Here is a 19,565-nt window from a genome sequence, read left to right on the forward strand (position 1 = left end):
GCGATCGAATCCTGGTCTCCTGGTCAAACTCCCAAGGGGGCAATTTGCATATTAGGTTTTTATATATATAGACACACACACACACACACACAACAACAATAACAACAACAACTATTTTGTTACATCTTGTTTGTCAGGTATTCAGGAAGGGTTTGGCTGAATGACCCTCTGCTCTATGTGATATTGACTGGGACCTTTTAGTGACACTCAGCTGGAGGCTGGTCTGGTCTGGACAGTCCAAAAAGGCTTCATTCATGTCTGGTACCTTGGCAAGATGGCTGAAAGGCTGGGTTCACCTGGCCTCTCTTCCTTTCTATGCTGTCTCTTCCTCTGGGTGATTGGATTTATTAAAAAGTGGCTCAATGCTCTAAAAGACCAAATGAAAATTCTCAAAGATAGCCTCACTTCTTCTGCACTTGATTGGTCAAAAAAAAATCACAGGCCAGCCTAGATTCAAAGGGAGGGGAAATATGCCCCACCTCTTAATGACAGGAGTGCAAAGAATTTGAGGCTAACTTTAATCTACTGGAAGACTAAAGTCACTCCCTCATCATTACATCCCCAGCTCTTAGCACAGCACCTGGCATAAGGACTCAATAAATTGTTAACTAATGGACACACTCTGGTAGGTAGAGTCTGACCTATTTGTAATATGGAAATATTAGATTTGGAGCTAAAGGTCTACTTGGACCCTTAGAAGCCTTTGTTCTACATGTTCCATTTTGGGGCTACTACCATGGGCCCAGCACTGTCGTGCATCTCTAGGAGTATTTGAACTTCAGTTTCTATTTTGGTTAATGAGGGGCAATAAACCCTGCATCCCACAGGATTTCTATGAGAATTAAATGGTATGACAAGTGTAAGAAAGTGTTATAAACTGTAAAGTTCTATTTAATGTTAGGTTGTTATTATTGTCATTGATCCCCTGAGTTGGGTGTGGACAAGGCCAAAGGCTCTAGATCCCTGCCCTGGAGAAGGACCCCTCAACTCCACTCCATTCTCCAACTCTTACCTCTGCCAGTTTCTGAGGAATAGACATTATGAGAATGAAGCAGTGTTCCTATGGCTATGCAACCCAGTTTCAGCTAGGGAAGATTTATTTCCCCACAGTGGTTCTAATGATGGTTCGATGGGTCTCATGATCCCATAATGATCTTGGTGCCAATGCCTCCCACCCTAGGCGTCTCTCCAGAGGCTGTGGGGAAATGCTTAGGCACACTAGCTAAACAAATAAGAATGATTAGTTGCATGTGACTAGCCTCTTGTCGCCTGAGCCAGCCTATTGTGTGCTCCAACATATGAAGTAATAAAGATGCCGCTGAGAAAAACTACATTGGATTTGTCATCCTCACCCAGCTCAGAGGATGCAATTTTCCTTTCCCCAGAAGAGCTTCCCTGAAACCTGTCCCAGAGACACTTCATACTGTTCATTTCCTGTGCATCTCATTTTTGACTGGAAGGAGGGTTTGTCTGCCTGAGTAATACCTCTTTTTCCAACCTTTCCATAAAAGCTCCTATACAGCCTGGGCATGATGTGTAATGTATGTGGCATGTATAGGTCAAGGAGTGGGATAATTACTTAGATTTAGGGACATAAAGCAGGATCTCCCGTGTGAGTTTGTGAGTATATGCATTTCTGTGATTTAACTTTGCCCAGCCTCTAGCACAGTGGTTCTCAACCTTCTGGCCCTTTAAATACAGTTTCTCATGTTGTGACCCAACCATAAAATTATTTTCGTTGCTACTTCATAACTGTAATGTTGTTACTGTTATGAATCGTCATGTAAATATCTGATATGCAGGATGGTCTTAGGTGACCCCTGTGAAAGGGTCGTTCGACCGCCAAAGGGGTCACGACCCACAGGTTGAGAACCGCTGCTCTAGCACAATGTATGTATAACCAAAAAGGCATGGAAAAGAGTAGTACCAGTAGCTAAGAACTATTCGGCACTTACTTTGCCAGGCTTTATACATATCATCTTATTTAATCTCTATTTTATAGATAAGGAAACACCCCTCTAAGGTTGCTTAGGGCAGTGGTTCTCAACCTTCGCTGCACATTAGAATCACCTGGGAATCTTTTTAAAATCCTGACTTCTGGGCCTCATCCTCCGGAAATTCTGTTTCTTTGTTATGGGCTGGGGGCCACAACATTAGTAACAAAGAAACAGAATTTCTGGAGGTTGAGGCCCAGAAATCAGGATTTTAAAAAGATTCCCAGGTGATTCTAATGTGCAGCCAAGGTTGAGAACCACTGTTTTAGACCATGAAGAAAGTCACTTTGCAGGAAGAAAATGAAGCATATATACAAAAAAAGGAGCCAAAAGGAGCCACACCACAAGATGGAGGGAGAGAGAGACAATCATGCAGATTTCCAAGAGGCTGGTCTGGAAGCTCCTGGAGCCCAACTGCATTCCTGTTCACCAATCCCATCTCTGTTTTGTTCTCCCTAAATATGAACAGACCTTTGTGACTCTATTAACCAATAGCATATGACAGAATGATGCTATGTAACTTCTGAGATTAGGTCATAAAAATACCATGCATTTTTACGTATTTGTTCTCTTGCGATGAACAGCCACCAAGTTGTGAGGAGGCCAAGCAGCTATTGGAAGAGGTTACTTGTCAGTGTCCTGGCTGACTACCAGCTGAGATCCCAATCAACAGCCAGCATCAACTGCCAGCCATGCTAGTGAGCATCTTAATTTAGTCAAGTCACCCCAGCTGACAGTACATGGAACAGAGTCAATCTTCCCAGCCAAGCCCTACTCAAATTCTAGATAAATAGAACTTTCTATGATGAATGATAAAAATGTTCTCTAATATGAACCACCCAATATGGTAGACATTAATCATATGTGGCTATTGAGCACTTTAAATGTGGGTATTGTGACTGAAAAACTGAGTTTTAAATTTTATTTAATTTTAATTAACTTTAATAAAAACACTACATGTGGCTATTGGCTACTGTATTGAATAGTACAGTTCTGAAGAATTCAGAGAGGAGTTTTTGTTTTATCTGTAAACGGGGATATAATCATCTACCTGGGCTGCCTGGAGCAAACAAGGTGATGAATGTGAAAGTTTTACTCACATAAAGGAGACAGCAATGTGAACTAGAGGGCTCATTCTTACAGCTCTTTGCTAATATTTTTGTTTCATGGCCCTTGCTGGGCTGTTTTGATTTGATTTGTTTACATTTCTGTGTCTCTCATCAGAACCTGAACTCTTTGAGGTTAAGAACCTGGTGGGACTGTTTCACACCTGAATTCTCACAGCCACTGGCAGGCATGTGACTTGATCCTCATGTTTGGAGTGCACAAAATGTTTGGAGTCCAGAAGAGATTCCTGGCAGCAGGATTTAAAGTATATGGTGAAAGCTAGTGGGGAATAGAGGAGTAGGAGCAGAGAGGAGAAGGCAGAACAATAGTGGCGAGACAGAGCTAGGGATCCTGCTCCCCACACTCTACATTCTAATCTAGGCCCATCTGGAGAGAGCAGGGAGCCAATTCCTGAGGCTGGGATATCAGGCTTGTGGGAGATTAATCGAGAAAGGCTGATCAGAGGAGAAATGATTTACTCAAAACATTTTGCTTGCTGAGGAAGGCCAGCTTGATCATATAAAGCTCTGCCTAGCCAGGTGATGTGGTTTCCATTGATTGATGGTGGCCAGGTTGTAGATGATTCCTTAAGCTCTCTAATTTTCCAAGCTTTTGCTCTCCTGGGGAGGGGAAGAGGGAATGTGGAAGATCTTTAACAGAACTGCAAGGTAGAACCGGTTGTTTGTTACCTTATTTAAAAGGAAAATGTAAACTTATTTCTGCTCAATTCCAAGAGTAATACAGGGAAATAAAGAAAAGAGACTACTGTGACTCTACCCACCCATCCATCCACCCAGTATGGCCTCTAGGGTTCAAACTTCCCACCTTTATAGTGATCCTCCCTGTTTGGGGGCCATGAAAATAGAGGCTGTCTGCTTAGGCTTGGCCCTACACACTGATTTCAGCAGCTCAGGAGACTTGAGCGCAGAGCTAGTTTCCCTGGGAAGGTTCTCAGTCAGGACTTTCCAAGGTCTGGGCCTGGGGGACACATAATTTCCCTTCCCACACATTTGAGGTGGTTAGATCTATCCCAAGAAGGAAGCCAGGCTTATGAGTGCTGGCAGCTCTGTGTCCAGCTGGACTCTTTTCTTGGCCTATACATTTATTTATTCATTTTAAGATTTGAGATTATTCTATTTTTAAGCATCTTGCAGCACTTTATAACTTTCATCAGGCTTGATTGTAATTTACATGTTCAGTAATTTATCACTGATGCAAAAGATATTTGTTGAACTTTTATTATCTGTCCTTTGGTACCAGGCAAAGGAACAAGTTAGAATTATTCCTGGTTCCAGCTACACTTGCTGGTATCCTGAATGTTCCATAGGAAAAGTGAGCTATTCTCTGTCCTTTCCCACCCAGTCTCAGGGATGTGTCCTATCTAGACCTTTCTAATAAACTGGCACTACTCATTCAACCATTGCTCAGGGGCTTGTTTTTCTCCCTCCCCGGGCTACTAATCAAGGTTGGTTCAGTGGCTGCAAAGTCAGTCTCCCACCTTATTGAAGTAAACATAATAAAGTAAATGAACTGCTAGAATCTCACATAATACTTAGGAAAGGGAGAGGAACTCCAGAGACAGGCTGTTAGCTTGCTCATGGGGAATACCTGCTGTTTGGGGAGGTCACTGCTTGTTTGGATGCTACTTTTCTCCACTCCTGAATGACCAGGTATCACTATCTGCACTCTGCCGGCCTGAAGGAGCACCCCATTTTATTGGTCAAGTGAGGTAAGGGGAAGGCCTCACAGAGTAGTATCATGAAAAGAGAACAGGGCTTTTGGAGGCACCCAAATCTGGCTTGAATTTCTTGTTCTACCACTTTCTGACTGTCAGACCTTGTATAAATCCTTTAACTTCTTTACACCTCTGCTTCCCTATCTATGAAAAGGGGATGGCAATTCTGGTTTTAGAAACGCACAGAAGTAAGTACAATGTAGATGCAAGCAGTTGGCACCTGTAAAATAACAGTGAGTGCAGAGCAGATTACAGGTGCAGGTGACTTTTATTTTCAAAATATTTGGTCGTTGTCAAAAATTCACACAGTACACAGATATATAAAGTAGGTGACTTGCAGGTGGCCTATTCTGCATGAATTTTCAAAGGACTATTTATTGAGTCTCTTGGCTTTATCCCAAACGAAGACACACCAGCTTGATTTATTTTTACTCCCCACACCCTCCTTTTCGAGGATCCTTCCCCTAGAAAGAAATTAGGCTGTTAGGCAATCACAGAAGAAACTTCGAAGTTCTATTTTGATTTAGCTTAGAAGCAAAACCAAGCCCGCGGGCTTCTTTTCTAGTCCTCCCTCTTTCGGCGGAGGGATACAGGAAAAAAGACAGTTACAGCAAATTTGCGTAGGGAGACGCTGGGCGGGGGAAAGGGGCCGGAACTTAACAGAAAACCGGAAACAGGCGGGGCTAATCATTCTAGTGCCGCCAGCTTCCGCGAGGCGCCCGCCGCTCTGGAAGTCGGCCATTGGGTGAGGCGACGAACGACGTAGTAGCCGGGCGCTCACGGGTTCAGCCTGTCGCCGTGGCGTCTGCGCATCTGAAGCTGGTTGCTGCTGCGGCCGCCTGGAATTGTGGGGGTTGTGTCTACCCCTCGGCTGCCCGGCAGGAAGCCGAAGGTAGGGGCGGTGAGGGCCGTCCAGCCCTGGCGCTGGGCGGGGGGCTCAGGGCACTGCCCGGCCTCCTCCCGCCAATGGCCCCGGCGCCTTCCCAGCGCTGTCTGGGGCCCCCACACGTCTTCCCTAGTGTCTCCGAAGCGGGACGTCCCAGTGGGACCTGCGCTCCTCTTTAGTGTCCGCAGACCTGTTCTCCCAGCCCAACGGCCGCCTTCCCCGCCTTTCCCACGCAGAACGTCTCTAGAAATCCTTCTTAAATGGCAGGAGATGAGGCCGTGGGGGTCCGAGACTGGCTCTCTGGCCCCGCATCTGTTTTAGTCTCCCTCCCTGCTCTCGTCTCCCGGCCTCAGTTTGTGCATCTGTCTCTAACCGCTCCAGTGTTGACACTGGTTCTTGGTCGAGACCGCTGTCATCTCTTCACCATATGGAATTACGCGCTACCCCCGTGGTATTTCTACTCCTGTCTTGTGTTTTTCTTCTTCCTGGTGGAGGAAGTCATGCCTTTAAAGTAAGGGGTCACAGACTTTGGTGTGTCCCAAATACCTTGGAAATTGTGCCTATCCCTTGTCTCAACTTAGGCATTTTGGATAACGTGGAGCTCGAGCGCCCGCAGTCCTCCCCAGATGGTTCTTTTTCGGGTGGTCCCGAAATCCTGGCTTTCAGATTCTTTGTTTCGGAAGCTAGGCTAGGTGAGCCCCTATAATGTGGCTTCAGGTGGGAAGGACCAGGTGTCAGGAAATGCCCTGCACCTGAGAGGCCCGTAGGGGCTTCCTTTGCACTGTAGAGCTGGAGGGCGGCTTGATGCCTTTAAACATATATATTGAGGACGCATACAGTTTTCTAATAAATATTTTTCAGTGCCTGGCTTCAACCAAGCCCAGCTGGCTTTCTGATCTCAATTAAAACTACAAACTGCTTTGGGCTTTGGGGTATTCTATTAACCCAGACGAGGTGGGCAGGAGGAGACTGAACTTCCATGTCTGCTAACAGAAGAAACTGATGTGTTTATAAACTAATAGTGTTTGTTTTGACAGTGCAAAAGATGTTTCATATCTGTGTGTCTTTTTAGCTCTCACCCCACCCAAGTTTTTTTCTTTTTTGGTAAAAACGTAGTCAGATTTGGGGATTGAAGAGGATTTTGCTGGGATCTAGGGAATGAGGATATCACGATTGATGTTTGTGTACATGGATCAGGACTTGGTCTGTGATTTCAGTTGAGAACATGGCCCTTATGTTTTTTAAGAAGGTGTTGCCACATCAGATTTAGTTTAACCTTTCCTCTGGGTGTATAGTGAATTTAATCTGCTAACATTTGTTGTTCTGATGGAATTGGCTACAGAAAAGATTGGCCCCATTTTACAGATGGTGGGAATAGGGATGATGAGGTAACCCAGGAATGAAAAGTTGCCTTGTACTGTGAGTCATGCCCCCCCCCCCCCACTCCCCACTCCCCACTCCCCACCCTCTTTCTGCTGTCTTTGAAGGCCAGCTATTCTCTATAGAGGCCAACTTTGAACTCTGGTATATTTCATTGGCTCCAAGAAATTAAGTGAAACTGAAAAGTAACAAAATCGGTATTAAAAAATAAACAGGCCAGTATTTAATGCTTTGGTAAGTGTTCTCCTGTAGAGTGGTATGTGTAGGTGTAGGTGGTGGGGGTTGAGGGTGGCATCATTTAATGTGATATGGCCATTATCCAAAGCAGTTTTGAAAATTCACTTCTGAAATTGTTTCCAGAGACATTAATACATAGCACCATACTGTATTTAAAAAAAATTTGTTGTTACCTCAAATAGGCATGGTTAAAAACCTTGTCACCTGATTTGTTTACAGATGATTTAATAGTTCTTTTGAAGTGGACATAACGCTTTTTTGGAGTGTGGTAAACCTGAGTTTTGATTCTGAGTCTAGTCTATCATTTATTACCTATACGACCTTAGACAAGTTATTTCACCTCTTGCATAAAAATGGGAATAATACTTTGAAGAGTGGTGTGCTCTCCTAGGGGCACACCCACTTGAATCGCCTTTTTGAGTGAATTTTCTTTCTCCTAAACTTTTTTAAAAAATTGTTTTTATTGATTTCAGAGAGAGGAATGGAGAGGGGGAGAGGTAGAGAGGGATAGAAACATCAGTGATGAAAGAGAATAATTGATTGGCTGCCTCCTGCAAACCAGGAATGGAACTGTGACCTCCTGTTTCATAGGCCAACGCTCAACCACTGAGCCCCACTGGCCGGGCTCTCCTAAACTCTTTTTTTTTTTTTTTTTTTATATTTTATTGATTTTTTACAGAGAGGAAGGGAGAGAGATAGAGAGTTAGAAACATCGATGAGAGAGAAACATTGATCAGCTGCCTCCTGCACATCTCCTACTGGGGATATGCCCGCAACCAAGGTACATGCCCTTGACTGGAATCGAACCTGGAACCTTTCAGTCTGCAGGCTGATGCTTCATCCACTGAGCCAAACCGGTTTTGGCTGTAAAGGCAAGTTTTATCTTTTTCCAAATAGATGATGCCTTCCAGTTCTCTTTTTATTATGTTTGTGGATTCATGCTCTTCTCATCTAGCTTCTTGTGTGTGTTTTTTCTTCATTATTTTCTATCTTTTTCTAACTGAAGCTTTGCTTTGGAGGCTGTCTGCCAGTGTCTTGGAGTAAGCCGCTTTCAGGAGCGCTAATCTGAACATTTTTACAATGTCATCCCCTTGGTCGTGTGTTCCTGGTGGATTTTTCTCTGGGGCCTCAGATGGTGCTTAGGTCATACTCTGTAGCAAAGGGTTCTCTGTCTCCTGGATTTAGTGTTAATTTGGAGACCTGTCCTTGTGGAGCTAATCTTTTTCTTTCTAAGCGAGGATGAATACTTTATCCCTCTCTGAGTTGGTTTTAAGCTTCAAGAGTTAGTCTTCCACAGCATAGAGCTTCTTATTTTAATTATATGTGGCCTAAAGGAATATCCCGCCCTTTTCTTCATTTACTGGTACTTTCACAAAGGGTTTCACTGCTGAATAGGGGAGGAGAATACTAGTAGCCTGTTGCTATTCAGGCTGGGCTTGGGGTAACCTCTGATTCCTAATATCAACAATAATTGAGTTTGTCTTTGGGACAAAAACCTCTAAACCAGTGGTTCTCAACCCTGGCTGCACATTAGAATCACCTGGGAATCTTTTTAAAATCCTGATTTCTGGGCCTCATCCTCCAGAAATTCTGTTTCTTTGTTTTGGGGTGGGGCCACAGCATTAGTAACAAACAGAACGAGTCAAGGTACTCAGGACACATGTGAAGAATCTCCCAGAATTTTTCTGGCTTGTTAAGGATTTACACCTGGTGTCCTCACTTATGCAATTTTCTGCCTTGGAGACAGTGAGAATTCAATAGCAGTAGAACTATGTTCAGCCCAGACTGGTAGTTCTTTCAGGTTCCCTGAGGCAGTTCATTGATAAGGATAATGGCTGTGATGGCTGGTTATGTCTGCCCTCATTCATATTCATTTCTATTCATTCTCTCTCTCTCTCTCTGCTTTTTGCTTTTATTAGCATCTATTATATCTGGATTTACCCCTGGCCCATAAGTTTTTTGTTTCTTCAGTTTCACCTGGGGTATCTTTTTCTTCTGTGCAAATCCCTCTTCTGGATTAGGAACAATATGCTCTTTTTCAGTAATTTCATTGTGGCAGGGAAAGCTCATATAGGGGTTTATCTGTTCATGATCTCTGTAACTTCTGCACCCCATCTTGGGTGCTTTTGTTCACTTAGATGTGGTCATTAAGCACCTAAACGTTAAGTTCAGTATTACTCTCTGCATTTTTAAGCATGTGCAGCAAAAATTTAGCACTCTTTTTGGACTATTGCCTCTGTGTCCTGTCTTACCATTTGACCTGGGCATACCTACCAATTCCACCAGTGTAATGGCAGAATGGCACACTTTGCTTCTGCAAAGTGACATCTTTCAGATACTTGGTGGCTTCTCAGGTAGGCTTCTCATGCATATCCTTCTTGGTGGCTTCTCATGCATATCCTTGATGGCCTTGCCCTCAATCTCTTTTTTTTTTTTAATTAAATCTTTATTGTTCAGATTATTACATTTGTTCCTCTTTTTTCCCCCCCATAACTCCCCTCCTCCCAGTTCCCGCCCCACCCTCCGCCCTCACTCCCCACCCACTGTCCTCATCCATAGGTGCACGATTTTTGTCCAGTCTCTTCCCGCATCTCCCGCACCCCTTTCCCCCCCAAGAATAGTCAGTCCATTCCCTTTCTATGTCCCTGATTCTATTATGATCACCAGATTATTTATTCACTTGATTCTTAGATTCACTTGTTGATAGATGCATATTTGTTGTTCATAATTTGTATCTTTACCTTTTTCTTCTTCTTCCTCTTCTTAAAGGATACCTTTCAGCATTTCATATAATACTGGTTTGGTGGTGATGAACTCCTTTAGCTTTTCCTTATCTGTGAAGCTCTTTATCTGACCTTCAGTTCTGAATGATAGCTTTGCTGGATAAAGTAATCTTGGTTGTAGGTTCTTGGTATTCATCACTTTGAATATTTCTTGCCACTCCCTCCTGGCCTGCAAAGTTTCTGTTGAGAAATCAGCTGACAGTCGTATGGGTATTCCCTTGTAGGTAACTGGGTTTCTTTCTCTTGCTGCTTTTAAGATTTTCTCTTTGTCTTTTGCTCTTGGCATTTTAATTATGATGTGTCTTGGTGTGGTCCTCTTTGGATTCCTTTTGTTTGGGGTTCTCTGCGCTTCCTGGACCTGTAAGTCTATTTCTTTCACCAGGTAGGGGAAGTTTTCTGTCATTATTTCTTCAAATAGGTTTTCAATATCTTGGTCTCTCTCATCTTCTGGCACCCCTATGATTCTTTTTTTTTTCTTTCTTGTTTTGATCATAAATGTTGTTCTTTTGAAATGTTAACTCTTTTTTTTTTTAAATATATTTTTTATTGATTAAGATATTACATATGTGTCCTTGTCCCCACGTTACCCTCTACCCCCCACCCCCCCACCCCCGCTCATGCCCTCACCCCCCCGTTGTCCATGTCCATTGATTAGGCCTATATGCTTGCATATAAGTCCTTTGGTTGATCTTTCCCCCTTACCCCCACCCTCCCCTACCTTCCCTCCAAGTCCCGACAGTCCAATCAATGCCTCTCCGTCTCTGGATCAGTCCTTGTTCATCAGCTTATGTTGTTCATTATATTCCACAAATGAGTGAGATCATGTGGTATTTATCCGCTCTCCAGTTCCATCCCTGCTGTGGCAAATGGTAAGAGTTCCTTTTTCTTCTTCCTCTTCTTAAAGAATACCTTTCAGCATTTCAGATAATGCTGGTTTGGTGGTGATGAACTCCTTTAGCTTTTTCTTATCCGTGAAGCTCTTTATCTGACCTTCTATTCTGAATGATAGCTTTGCTGGATAAAGTAATCTTGGTTGCAGGTTCTTGCTATTCATCACTTTGAATATTTCTTGCCAGTCTCTTCTGGCCTGCATGGTTTCTGTTGAGAAATCAGCTGACAGTCGTATGGGTACTCCCTTGTAGGTAACTGACTGTCTTTCTCTTGCTGCTTTTAAGATTCTCTCTTTATCTTTTGCTCTTGGCATTTTAATTATGATGTGTCTTGGTGTGGTCCTCCTTGGATTCCTTTTGTTTGGGGTTCTCTGCGCTTCCTGGACTTGTAAGTCCATTTCTTTCACCAGGTAGGGGAAGTTTTCTGTCATTATTTCTTCAAAAAGGTTTTCAATATCTTGCCCTCTCTCTCCTTCTGGTACCTCTATAATTCTGATGTTGGTACGCTTGAAGTTGTCCCAGAGGTTCCTTACACTATCTTCATATTTTTGGAATCTCTTTTCTTTTTTCTTTTTCGGTTGGGTATTTTTTGTTTCTTTGTATTTCAAATCTTTGACTTGATTCTTGAGATCCTCTTGTCTGCTGCTGGATCTCTGTAAATTATTCTTTATTTCAGTCAGTGTATGCTTAATTTCTAGTTGGTCCTTTTTCATGTCCTCCATGGTCTCACTATACTTATTGAGGGATTCATTAAATTTATCGGCGGTTTCCATAAAATTCTTGAAAAACCTTATAAACGTGGCCTTGAACTCTATATCCAATCGTTTGCTTTCCTCCATTTCTGCCATTTGTGACCTGTTTCTTTGTCTCCGCATTTTGGCAGCTTCCCTGTGTTGATAGAGTGGCCCTGTGCGCCAGGTGTCCTGTAGGGCCTAGTAGCTCAGCCTCCCCAGTTACCTGGGGTGGACACTCTTGGTGCACTCTTGGTGCCTTGGTTGTTGTAGAATCACTGGGAGGAATTGACCTCCAGGCCAATTGGCTGTGAGAATCAGCTGTGTCTAAAGTGGGAGAACTTCTGTGCTGAAGACACCCTTCTGGGGCAAGACTTGCTTCAGTGGGGCTTTGGTGCTCACTGAGTCTGCTCCCTGAGTGTGTCCCTTATGGATCTGAGGAGTTGCAGTCTGGATGGACCCCCTCTGACCACTGGGTACAGTGGCTCCTGGATCTAAGGAGGTGCTAATTCAGCCTCTGCCTGAGGCCACACAGCAGGAGCCACGAAGAGGCTCAGCTGTGAATCAATGCAAGCCGCTGCGGGGCCTTGGGCCTTCTCTTGGAAGTTCAGGGTCTGCCTGGTTCGGCTGCAGTTAGGTACATTCACATGCAAAAGCCTCTGCCGCAGCCTGGGTGGGGCGGGGTCTCAGGGAGTCAAAGGGCGGAGAAGCAGCTATGGCCGATTCTCCGCCCGGAGTCGCGCGTCTCAGTGTCCCGGTAACGGCTGCAAGCACCTCTGAGGGAAAGCCGCCCTCAAGTTCGCCAGCTGCCGGACAGACCAGCCTCTCCCCGTATGAGACCTGGGTCCCCAGAGACTTCCCGGAACCGGAGTTCAGAGCAGTCAGGAGCCTGTGATTCAAAAAGACAGCCGCGTCCTCAGGTGCTACCCCCTTTCCTCGCGCGCGCGCGAGCCGCCATACCTCTGCACTTCACCTCCGCAGCGCCTCTGGCTCTCAGCGTGCTTTTCTTTCCTTCTAGTTGTAGAATTTACACTCAGCCAGCCTTCCTGTTGTTCTGGATGATGTTTGCTCAGTCCTTTGCGGTAATTTTCGATTGTTGTGTGAGGCGACAATTTCCCGGTGTTTACCTATGCCGCCATCTTAGTTGCTTCTCCACCCCTATGATTCTGATGTTGGTACGCTTGAAGCTGTCCCAGAGGCTCCTTACACTATCTTCGTATTTTCGGATTCTTTTTTCATTTTGCTTTTCCAGTTGGGTGTTTTTTGCTTCTTCATGTTTCGAATCTTTGACTTGATTCTTGCGCTCCTCTGGTCTGCTGTTGGGTGTCTGTATAATATTCTTTATTTCAGTCAGTGTATGCTTAATTTCTAGTTGGTTCTTTATCACAACATCGAGGGTCTCATTAGATTTCTTGAGGATCTCACTACATTTATCGGCGGTCTCACCAGTCTTTTCGAGGGCCTTACTAAGTTTATCGGCAGCTTCTAGACAGTTCTTGAGAGACCTTAAAAGTGTGATTTTGAGGTCTATATCTTCCATTTCTGACATTTGCGTCCTGTTTCTTTGTCTCTGCATTTTTTTGTCTTTTCTTGGTGCACCCCCTAGTGGCCTTTGTGCGCAGTCTTGTTGTAATTAAGCCTTGATTATTGTCGGCAATACCAGGGGTGATTTGACCTCCAGGCCAACTGGCTATGAGAGTCAGCTGTGTCTGCAGTGGGAGAGCTTCTGTGCTGGATCTCTAGGGCGGTGCTAATCTAGCCTTTGCCTGAGGCTATCTGGCAAATGGCTCTGCGCAGGGCTTGGGCGGGGCGGGTCCCTGGGGATCTACAGGGCGGGCAGAGCAAGCAGTTATGGCTTCTCTCAGTTCCGTCCCTAGGTGCTCTGCCTCTGAGTCCCAGCAACCGCTGCAAACCTCGGAGAGAATGCTGCCTTCGAGTTCCGACCGAAGCCAGACAGTCCTGCTTCTCCGTTTGAGTCTGGGTCCCCAGCGACTCGCCCGGATCTGGAGCTCAGAGTCTGAAACTCCCTCCCGATTGAAAACAACAACCGCGCCCTTGCCGCCAGCCCACTCCACGCGTGCACTCCGCACCTGAGTATTTCACTTCAGCACTGCGCCTCCTCTGAGTCTGGGTGTGATATTCTCTTTCCTCCTAGTTGTAGCATTTCCACTCAGCCAGCCTTCCTGTGGTTCTGGATGATGTCCGTTCTGTCCTTTAGTTATATCTCTGAAGTGGTTTTTCGAGGCAGCAATCTCCGGTGTTAACCTATGTCGCCATCTTGGTTTCTCATCGCCCTCAATCTCTTAATAGTGCCCTTGGCTTTGGTGTTTGAGGCTTTGAGAAGTGTCTTAGTAAGTTATAGGCTGCTATAACAGAATGCCATAGACTGGGTAGCTTAAATAACAAACATGTATTTCTCACACAATTCTAGAGTCTGGCATGGTCAGCTTCTTGATGAGAGCCCTTCTTTTGGTTCACAGTAGCTGCCTTCTTGCTGTATCCTCATGTGGCTCAGAGAGTAGATTGAGCCCTGGTTTGGTCAGCTCTCTATAAGGGCACTAATCCCCTCATGGGGCCTCCACCCACACGATCTACTCTAACCTTAACTACCTCCAAAGGCTCATCTCCAAAAACAGATCACATTGGGAATTAGGGCTTCAACATATGTATTTGGAGGGGTATAGACACATTCAGTCCATAACAAGAAGGAAGTGGCATAGTCAATGCTTGAGAACCATTCCATGCCAATGCCTTGGTGGAGGTTAGGGGCAGAGAGCTCTGAGTCTAGGGCTGGGCAAATGGCATATTTCAATCTTGGCTCAGGAATGCTGCTGAAGTACAGTAAATCCTTCATGACAACCATGTTTCTTCGGGTCGCCTCATTAGTGAAATTAAAATGCTTGTATTGATCTCTCTATGAGGAGGGTGAACAACCATCCTAGTTTTCCCAGGACTGAGGGATTTCCCACATGTGGGACTTTAGTGTCTAAACCAGGAAAGTCTGGGGCAAACCAGTACAAGTTAGTCATCCTACCCATGACTGTTTTGCAAATTAATGACAATCTTTATGGAAACTGGGTCAACCCTTTGAACATCAAATGTTTCTTAACCTTTTGCTTATTATCACTTTTTGAGACTTTTTCTAATCCCCCCCATGCCATCTGAATTGTAATACCACAGATATACTATATATTTGTTTATGAACTGTGTAATATCTATGATTTTTCTTCCCCAGCAATCAGTTTTCACCCCCTTGGGGGTGATATTGCCCTCATTGAGAATGCATGTCTTATATCCTCTCTCTAATCTATAATAATAAAAGTGTAATATGCAAATTGAGTGAACGACCGAACAGCAGAATGACCATAGCATCTGGACGACCACGTTATGACACCCACTGGCGCCAGGCCAGCCAAGGCAGGTGCAATGCAGTTGGTCAGGGGCCTGGCCATTGCCCCATGATCGCCCTGCAGAAGGAGGCCTGGCCACCGGCCAGTGGGGTGATCATTGGAGGGCTCCACGATTGCCCCAAAGAGGGAGGCCCAGGCCACTGACCAGTGGGCTGCAACGAGTGGGCGGTGCCTCCCTCTGTGGGGGCGATGGATCATGGGTCTCCCAGACTGTGAGAGGGCTGAGCCCCCTCTCCCCCCCTCCACCAGTGCAGGAATTTCGTGTACCGGGCCTCTAATATAGTCATTAAGGCTTGTTTTCTATATAGTAGATCCAGCTGTTACTACAAGCTTTTTCAATGCCTCAAACACCAAACTAGTAAAGCCAGGAAAGCATTATCTCATCTAATTCCCACAGTAGTCTTGTAAGATAGTTGGTACTATCCCTATTTTATAGATGAAGAAACAGGCTTAGTGAGGTTAAGTTCTGCAGCGAGGCTTTAAACTCAGTTCTGACTCCAAAGCTCTATTGCACCGTGCTACTGTCTCCCCTCAACCCCCTCACCAGGAGTCTTGCAGTTAACAGGGCATTTGACCAATCAGCTTATTTTCTCAAGGCACTACTAAGTACCACGCCCAGTGGAAGATGTTGGGGACACTAATGTGAAACAGTTCTTGCTGCTGAAGAGCTCACTGTTTTTCCAGGGTGGGAATGCCTTAGGGCCAAGAGCCCTTATTATTCTTTCCTGCTTGGGTTGTAGCTAAGCCATGGCTGGTTGTCATGGAAAGATTTGAACTAGTTGGCCTTTAGGAGGGTCAAAACTGTGAATTCTACCTTACTACAGGGTGAGGCAAAAGTAGGTTTATGTAAAATAATGCAATAATTAATAATAAATTCTGTATTTTGCATACTCACAACTGTAAACTTACTTTTGCCCCACTCTGTATATCTATTTTCCAACCAGCTGAGCTGTTTTTTTTTTATTTCTGAGCATAGTGCGTTTAAGATATAACCAAAAGAATAAACTCCTTAGCCACTACATATTTGTGAGCATAAGGATTTCTGTTTTGCTTATTGATGTTCTTTTTTATGGCTAATCCTCACCTGAGGATATTTTTTTCCATTGATTTTTTTAGAGAGAGTGGAAGGCAAAGACTGAGGGTGGGGGAAGAGGGAAAGAATATCATCAGTGTGAGAGAGATACATTGATTAGTTGCCTCTGGCATGTGCCCCAACTGGGGCTGGGGATCAACCTGCAACGCAGAAATCGAACCAGCGACTCCTCAGTTCCCAGGATGATGCTCTAACTGTACTGAACAACACTGGCCAGGGCATTTTTTAAAAAGTGTTTTAAGTTTTTATTGATTTAAGAGAAGAAGGGAGAGGGAGATAGAGATAGAAACATCAGTGATGAGAGCGAATCATAGATCAGCTGCCTCTTATGCACCCCCCTCTGGGGATCGAGCCTGCAAGTTGGGCATATGCCCTGACTGGGAAAATGGAACTGTAACCATCTGGTTCATAGGTGACCATCAACTGTTGAGCCACACTGGCTGAGCTTATTGATATTCTTAATAATTTGGAGCAGTTGTTTGCCCTTTTGTGAAGTTATTCATGTTATCTATTGAGAGATTTGGAGAAGAAATGGGATGTGGGTGGAGGTGAAGATGGGAGGAATGAGTTTTACCTGGACTTCTCCAGAGAGGCTGGAATTAAGTTTATCCTTTACTAGGGGCCCAGTGCACGAATTCGTGCACCTTGAAAGGAACCATGGGCTGCAAGGCTGCAGTGGGCACAGGGGTGGGTCTTGGCCCATCCTCTGCGCCCCTGCCCGGCCCCTCCCGCCACAGCCCCTGGTCCCCTGTCTGCCAGCAGCAGGTGTGAGCAGGGGGAGGTGGAGAAGCCCTGAGGGGTGATTGAGGCCCGCTGGTAGCCCCTACCCTGCTCCTTTAGCACCTGGGAGTGGTGCTACTCCCAGTGGCCCCTACTGCCGCCACTGCCAGTCGCTATTTTTGGTGCGATCAGGGCTGGGCTGGCGCCGGCAGCGGGTGCAAGCACTGGGTGGGACCGTGGCGTGTGGGGCTGACACCTGCCATGTTCTGCACTCGCCATCTGGTGGTCAGCACATGTCATAGCGAGCAGTCAAACTGCTGGTTGGAGTGCCTGTCTGACGGGACAATTTGCATATTAGGCTTTTATATATATAGATTGGTTTTATTTTCTTTCCAATCTTGGACTTTCGAGGTGGTCCATTTACCATCTGCTTTTCTGTTGCCTCCTAAGCCTTATTTTTTCACAGCTGAACCTCCTGGACTGGAGGTTGGAGCCTTTGGGGAATGTCTGATGTTTAGCTCATGTCACATGTCATATCCACAGAGAAACTGGAAGGAGTATGTTTTTGGGGTCTGCTTGTTGGCTGTGCTTTCACAGAGAGAGTTCTTGATTATGCCTTTTAATGACCACTTGTCATCACAGGTAGAGGGATATCACAGCAGTCACTGGACGATCCATGTCTAGTCACTTCTCTCTGCATGTATTCTGCCTCTTCTGTCTTGTGAGGGGAGGAGTTCTAGAAACTGGAGTAATCTGAGATGCATTGCAAAGGTCTGGTGAGGAAGACTAATGCCATTTTAAATGGACATTTCTTTACTTTTGGCAATAGTTTCATGCATATACCTTACATTTCTGTGAGGCTCCCAAGGTGGGCAGCAGCCACCTGACCAAACTCTATATTAGCAGGCTACAGTTCACTGGAAGTTACATAAGGTAGGGCAGTCAATATCTATAAGATTGATTGTCATGCTTTGAATCCAGTGGATAGTAGACATTGAAGGTTTAAGGGGCCAGCTTATAAGCAAGGTATTTAAGGTTGAATTTTGTGACCCTACCCATCTGATAGTTATGGGGAGTTGGGTTTGATTGTATTCATGAAGCAAAGTCTCCATGTGTGGGTTCAGCTCCTAAAGTCTAAAATAGTATATCTGGACTGGAAGAAATCGTCCTTGGGGTCTTCATATTAGTTTCATTGAAGAAATCAGGCTGTGTCTGGTTCATTTGTAGTTCCTTGGGTGAATGAAAAGTCAATAGATAGTCTTTCAGGTCTATCATTGCTTAATGTTGTAGTTTTGCATTTGGTGGATTCTTATTTGACTACTAGAGGCCCAGTGCACAAAATTCATGCATGGGTAGAGTCCCTAGGCCTGGCTGGTGATCAGGTCCTACTGGGGCCTTCCAGCTGCTGGCCGGGGCCTTCCTTTGTTTTGTGCCGCCCCCTGGTGGTCAGTGCATGTCATAGTGGGCGATCGATTGAACTCCCGGTCTCCCAGTTGAACTCCTGAGGGGACACTTTGCATATTAGCCTTTTATATATATAGATGACAAAACTGAGCCTCAGAGAAATGAAATGGGTGGTATACCTTTTTTAGGGCCATCAGTGTATTAATGGCAGAGCTGAGACTCAAGCCAAAGGGCTCACAGAGGGTGGCCATAGAATTTGTTAGGATTATTTAAAGCCTTGTAAAGATGCAAGAGACAATTGCAGTTAAAAATCTCCAGAGAGAGAGAAGGCCCCTCCACTGACTCTCTTGTCCATTATACTTACAATCCTCACTGTTGAGGGTTTTAGCTTTCATGCCGATTTTTCTCCTATTCGTGTTGAAGTTTTCTTCTTGCTCTCATCCCTGATGAAATAGATTTGAAGTTTCCCCATTTTAGAAACAAAGAAATAGCTCTCAGGCCAGACTGCTGTGTGTTCTGTAAAGAACAGGGCCAATGCATCAGTGGACCTTTTCTGGTGACCCAAGCAAACCTTTAATGTATCTCAAAGAAAAAGAAACTGAAGGAATGAATGATAGGTCAGAGTGGTTTAAAAACACTTTGGAGTCAGCTCACTTGGTTTCATATTCTGCTATCTACTTAATAGCTATCAGATAGAGAAGTTACTTACTTTTCTCTAAGCCTTAATTTCATGATCTGTAGAATGGGAAGAGTAATACTTGCTTTTGTAGCCAATTAGTTGAGAGAATACATATGAAAAGTGCTTCCTCTGGCATAATGTAACTGCTCTGTATTATCATCAGTAATGACAACAGCAGCAGTTGCCAGTTCCTGATCCAAGACTTGGTTAGAGGACAAGTTATGCTGACAAGTAAGTTTTATTTTAATCATCACATCATTGTCTGTCTTCTTTGTTGGTTGGTTTATTATTCATATCAATAGTCACAGGTAGCTCATACTGAATAACTACAAGTTGTGAATAGTTAGGAACTTTGCAGCTTCTCTGCTGTCATTTTCCTTATTCCACTCATTTCTTACCTTTCTGAGGGTCTCTTTAACCGCTGATTTAGCCAGCAGGTCCTGTTTCCTGGGCAGTGTCTGACAAAGGATTTTAATGGAGCATGGGTGGCTGGTCCATAGCCTGCCTGGGGCCCTC

General features: G+C 44.8%; 1 protein-coding gene across 2 annotated transcripts in view; it reads left to right on the plus strand.

Annotated features, from left to right (window-relative positions):
• The first annotated feature begins 5,534 nt into the window (after positions 1-5,534).
• The window catches only part of SIL1 (SIL1 nucleotide exchange factor), a 232,413-nt gene continuing 218,382 nt past the window's right edge, over positions 5,535-19,565 (plus strand). For both annotated transcript variants that reach the window (XM_036311827.1, XM_036311828.1), the window contains exon 1: positions 5,535-5,728. The gene's annotated coding sequence lies outside the window, so the exon portion shown is untranslated. The remainder of the gene's footprint in view (positions 5,729-19,565) is intronic.

Source organism: Myotis myotis, unplaced genomic scaffold, assembly GCF_014108235.1.
Source record: "Myotis myotis isolate mMyoMyo1 unplaced genomic scaffold, mMyoMyo1.p scaffold_m19_p_6, whole genome shotgun sequence".
Lineage (NCBI taxonomy): Eukaryota > Metazoa > Chordata > Mammalia > Chiroptera > Vespertilionidae > Myotis > Myotis myotis.